Genomic DNA, 6,444 nt, shown 5'->3' with positions numbered 1-6,444 from the left:
CTGATGACATTTCTATCCCCAGTGTACAGTGATGGAATGAATGGTCTAAGAAAATGAAAGTAGAAAATATACTGAGGGCAAATCAAAGAAAGACAAAAGTAATGAGAAGTAGCAGAAATGAGAAAAGTGAGAAACTTAATATTAGAATTGAGAATCACGAAGAAGAAAAAGTTAAGAAATTTCGCTACCTAGGCAGCAAAATGACCCATGATGGCTGGAGCAAAGAAGACATAAAAATTAGACAAACACTGGCAGAAATTGCATTTGTAGCAAAGAAATGTCTACTACTACCAAAGATAAGCTTTAATTTGAGAAATAAATCTCTAAAAATGTAAGTTTGGAGCAGAACATTGTATGGTAGTGAAACATTGACTGTGGGAAAAATGGAACAGAAAAGGGTCGAAGCCTTTGAGACGTATTGCCACAAAAGAATCAGATTGACTCCTAAGGTAAGGAATGAGGAGTTTCTCGGTAGAATCAGTGAGGAAAGAAATGTATGGAAAACACTGACGAGAAAGAGGGACTGAATGAGATGACATACATGAAGATTAGATTAGATTAGATTAGGACTTGTTCCATAGATCATGAATATGACACTTCATAATGATGTGGAATGTGTCAGGTTAATAAAAGGTGGCTATACAAGATATTACATTAGACAAAATATTACATGTCACTCAATTTTTTTTTGTGGACGTTGGGAAATTACCCACTTACTATCCTCATCTAATGAGTAGAAGGAAGTGCCATTATCAAATTCTTTTAATTTCCTTTTAAATGCTGTCTGGCTATGTGTCAGACTTTTGATGCTATTAGGTAAGTGACCAAAGACTTTTGTGACAGCATAATTTACCCCCTTCTGAGCCGAAGTTAGATTTAACCTTGAGTAGTGAAGATTATCCTTTCTCGTAGTGTTGTAGCCATGTACACTGGTATTACTTTTGAAATCGTTTGGATTGTTAATAACAAATTTCATAAATGAATATATATAATGTGAGGCTACATCGAAGATTTCTAGCTCTCTGCAGGATGATCTTGGATGAATTCAAACGTTTCAGCAGACCCTCACTGAGTTTTTTCCAGTTCAACCCCTCATCAATGCATACACCTAGAAATTTTGAATATTTTACCTTAGCTACCGATTTCTGATCGAAGTCTATATTTATTAATGGGGTCATTCCATTTACTCTGTGGAACTGTATATACTGTGTTTTGTTAAAGTTTAATGAGAGCCCATTTGCAGAGAACCACTTAACGATTTTCTGAAAAACATCATTTACAATTTCACCAGTTAATTGTTGTCTGTCAGGTGTGATAGCTATACTTGTATCATCGGCAAAAAGTACCAGCTTTGCATCTTCGTGAATATAGAATTGCAAGTCATTAATATATATTAAGAACAGCAGAGGATCCAAGACCAAACCTCGCAGCCCCCTATTTATGATTGTTCCCCAGTTTGAGAAATTACCAGTTTTTTGCATATTATATGTTCTGTTTATTTTAACTTCCTGCTCTCTTCCAGTTAGGTATGATTTAAATGGTTTGAGAATTGTTCCATTCATAGTAATTGAGCTTATCTAGAAGTATTCCATGATTTACACAATCAAAAGCCTTTGATAGATCACAAAAAATCCCAACGGGTGACTTCTGGTTACTCAGAGCATTTAATATTTCATTAGTGAAAGTATATATAGAATTTTCCTTTGAAAAACCCTTCTCGAAACCAAACTGACATTTTAAACTTTATTTTTACAAAAGTGTGAAGGTACTCTACAGTACGTTACTTTTTCATGAATTTTGGATAAGGCAGTCAGAAGAGAGATTGGGTGGTAGTTGTTGACATCAGACATATCCCCTTTTTTATGCCGTAGTATAACAATGGCATACTTCAGTCTGTCTGGGAAAATACCCTGCTTCGAAGAGCTGTTACATATATGGCTAAAAATCCCACTTATTTTTTGGGAACAAGCTTTTATTATCCTGCTGGAAATGCCATCAATCCCATGTGAGCTTTTATTCTTGAGAGAGTTTATTACCTTCCTAATTTCAGATGGAGAGGTGGGTGGCATTTAAATTGTATCAAATGTTGTGGTCAAGGCTTCTTCCGTTAACTGCCTTGCTTCTTCTAATGAACATTTAGATCCTATTTTCTCTACAACATTTAAAAAATGATAATTCAAAATGTTTTCGAGTTCCAGCTTCTTGTTTATCAAGTTTCCATTCGCTTTCATGCTGATGCCATCATCCTGTACTCTTGGTTGTCCTGTCTCCCTTGTAATAATATTTCAAATTATTTTGATTTTGTTATCAGAGGTATTAATCTCAGACATGATGCACATGCTTCTGGACTTTTTAATAACCTTTCTTAATGTAGCACAGTAGTTTTAATAATATTTGGCTGTTTCTGACCATTACTCTTTCTTGTTGTTAGATACAGTTTCCTTTTGTGGTTACAAGATATTTTTATTCCTTTAGTAAGCCAAGGTTTTTGATTAGTTTCTTATAATTATATTTAACTAGTTTCTTGGGGAAACAGTTATCAAATTCTCTTACAAGCCTATCATGAAATAAGTTATATTTTAAGTTAGCATCAGGTTCCTTGTACACATCATCCTAGTCTAACTGCTGAAGATTTTCTCTGAAATTTCAATTGTTAAGTCATTAATTGGATGCACAACTTTGGAGGGTAGTTTTGAATTACTGAATGGAGCTATGTCATATGCTTTAACTAGCTGAGCATCATGATCAGAAAGTCCATTCTCAACAGGACAAGAATTTATGTATTTAAACCTATCCTGGTCTATAAAAGTGTTATCTATCAATGTGCTGCTGTCCTTTACTACCCAAGTAGGACAATTAATGACAGATATCAAATTGAAAGAACTGAGCAAGACTTCCAGGTCATTCTTCCTATTACACTCTTTCGATGAATCAACATTGAAGTTCCCACAAATAATAATTTGCTTTCCTCTGTCTGACAGATAGCACAACAGGGCATCCAAGTTTTCCAGAAATAGATGAAAGTTTCCTGAAGGGGACCTATATACTGTTACAATTATAAAAGAGCCCTCCTTCAGTTTAAGTTGACAGGCAAATGCTTCTATATGTTGCTCTAGACAAAACTTTATTGTATCTAAGCTTTCTACACAATGATAACTTTTGACATATGTCACAACTCCTCCTCCCACCTTATTCTCTCTACTCATATGTGCAGCTAGTTTATAACCACTGATATTTACCTTTTCCATATCAGACACAATGTGATGCTCACACAGGCATAGTATATCTATTACATTATTAGATTCAATGTCATCTAAATAAACCAGGAGCTCATCTACTTTATTCTTCAAACCCAGAATATTTTGGTGAAAATTGGTAACATTGTTTTTTACTTTACTTTTTTGAGAATCTACTTTTTTCTTTAATCCACCAATATTTTGGTTAAATATGATAAAATTATTATTTACTTTCCTGTTGTGAGAATTTTGTGAGTTTTGGACCTCTTTAGTATCTGCCTGCCTGAACTTCTCACTGGACACTGATATTAGCCTAAAAAAGAGGTACATCCATGAGTACTAGTGTCCCCCCTTATTGATTTCGCTAACAACCCTGCCAGTTTACTCTTCCCTTTCCTATTAAGATGTAGGCCAAGCCTTGTGAAATCCCCTCTATCAGTAGCCTCGACAGGAACCAATCAAATATCTGACAGAGTGGCTGTCCTATGCAACTGATCCAACTCCATATCTACCCTCCTGACAGAGAGGTTCAACTTTGGCTGATCATTCTGCATGAAAGCAGGCACCAGCCCAACATTGGTATAGGTCGTTACTGAGACATCATTGATTAACTCCCATGGTACTAGAGAGAGCTTTAGAGAGTAAAAGTTGTACAGGAAGTCAGAGATTGGAATGCATGCAGAAAATAATTGAAGTCATAGATTACCAGTGCTACCCTGAGGTGTAAAGGTCCGAACAGGACTGGAATTTGTGGCAGGCTGCATCAAAACCCAAAAAAAGGAGCAATATTGAATAAATCATTAATCAGCATCTCTCACATGAAGGCTAGTACTGTTGAGCATTTGAATAGGATGGTAAAAAGCTGTCTAAGGTTGAAATGTAATCATTGAGAATCATACAGACAGCCAGAGGATTCTTCCACAAATAATTGAGCAGTTTAATCGCAGTAGACATCATACAATCGAAATGAAACCTATTGATGTCCATGATAATGAATTTCTAGATACAGTACGCTTTTGTACATAGATCCCTGTAAGGAGAAATTCGTTATGTATTTTAAAACACAAAATTTCTTCTGGGAAGTCTTACCAGATGAATTGGTCGATGGAAATGTTCACAATGAGATAATCAGAGAGCAACCCACAAATCTGAGTACATACATTTTAAAGGGCAGTGATGATGAAGAAATTTATGCACGTTTTTACACAGAGGAGTTACAGCCTTGAACCATATGCATTTCTCATAGAGCATGTTATAAGGTGTAGAAAGAACAAGGCTTTAGTTAAGTGGTTAGGCTTTCAATCAAAGTATGACAGCTGGGTCACATTATGGTATGTTAATGGAATATGTAAACCTCAAACAAATCTGTAGTAGGACATGATTGCTAGGAACCAAATCAGAATAAGCAGTGATATTCTCTATAAATTACCACTTGAATTGCATTTCCCTTGGATACAGTTACTCTCTTTCTGCAGCAAAGCTGAAAAAGGGTCTAGGTCATTGTTATAAGAGTTTTAATATATTATGTGATATTCCAAGGAGTACACTATTTGCTTGCACCACAAATAAGCTGATAAAGCCAAGCAAACACCTTGAAGAAAGGACATAGGTATATGACAATGTACTGCAGAATTCATAATTGGGTCTTGGAATAAATTTCTATCAGATTAAGAACGCCGCCCATTGTACACTAAAGAAGAAATAACTGAGGGGTGTTTAAAAAAAAAAAGCTTCCAGTCAGTGGTACCCATAGCTAAATGTTTTGAAGCAGAAATGATGGAAAAACAACGTTAAAATGCCTTGTCTTTTACAAATACCTAACACATCTGGTGGACTCGTTCTGTTTCTAATTCCAACACTGGCTTTACTATCAGCTATCGTCTGGCAGAGGAGCTGCTACCACCATGAACAATAAAATCGCAAAGAATGCAGATCAGCAACTACAGGAATCTATAGTAGGATGAAGGAAGCCATCAATAATATAAAGAACTATGTTTAAAGCTCTAGATGATAGGACTTGGACTGTTTGTGAAAGGAAGTCTGTACTACTGGACAGACCTCTTACCAATACAAATCTCCTTAATTAGCCAAGAAGCTCATAATATCATGATTTCGTGGAGTACTTATATGCCAAAGATGATGTGGCAATATGAGACATGTGGAATTATCAATTTAGATGTTGCAGGACGATGTGGCACTCACTGGGTTGCGTATGTTAAAAAATCAGCTTCTTTATTGACAATAACAAGGTGATCCACAATTTTCGACGCTACCAAAACTTTATCCTTATCTCTGCGGCCATTCTTACCTGAAGTTTTTCCTAACGAATGCACAAAAACTAGTAGAATGAATACTACTACGTAAGTGGCAGCTTATGTGTAATGTACACAAAAGAGCACTCGTCATTGTTAAAAATGAACTATTTTCCTTCAGTAGATTTAGTCAAGAGGAACTGGGTTATAGGATACCCAATATTGCTGAAGTGAATAAGAAACTACATCTAGGAAGTTGTGATACTGTGGTAATAGCACCTGGCTCACATGACATTCATGATTTACAGGCATATATAAAGTGATTTGCACAAGGCTTTGAGCTATGTGCAAATGTTTATACTTTTAGAGCAGCGATGAAAACAACAAAACAGACAATAGATTTTAAGCATGAAAATTCAACAGGATCTATACTAGGTTTCTTGAGGAGCCAAGTATTGATACATAACACCAATTAAATTTACAAGTTTAATCAACAAATGCGTATTCTTTCTGTTAGGAGGATTTGTGTTATGTGTAATATCACAACGATTTCATACCTTAAGATATGTTAATTCACATAATCCAGTGGGTCCAGGTTGGAAAACTGCAGGAGTTATTATTTCTCCCACAACACTTTTGCATCAAACACATTTAACAGTAACATTGAGATAAAAACCATTATTCAGCATCAGTATGAGTTAACAATTCCAAGCAATGGTTTGCTACATTTTTTAGGAAGATATATGGTCATGAAGAAGACTGGAGAAGCTCTCCCAAAAGCAAAATAGCAAATTATATGCAATGCATTCGCCTTTCTGTTTCAAGAAATAAGATATGAACTTAATGCTGCTAAGCTCAACCACACAAAAAAAGTGAAGCATATCGACTCTCTGAAGATACACCTCCATTTCAACTAGGTTCTGAATACATTATAATATGCAGGATGGTTGATACAT

The sequence above is a fragment of the Schistocerca gregaria genome, chromosome 1 (assembly GCF_023897955.1).
Source record: "Schistocerca gregaria isolate iqSchGreg1 chromosome 1, iqSchGreg1.2, whole genome shotgun sequence".
In the NCBI taxonomy this organism is placed as follows: domain Eukaryota; kingdom Metazoa; phylum Arthropoda; class Insecta; order Orthoptera; family Acrididae; genus Schistocerca; species Schistocerca gregaria.
This window is presented reverse-complemented; position numbering follows the sequence as displayed.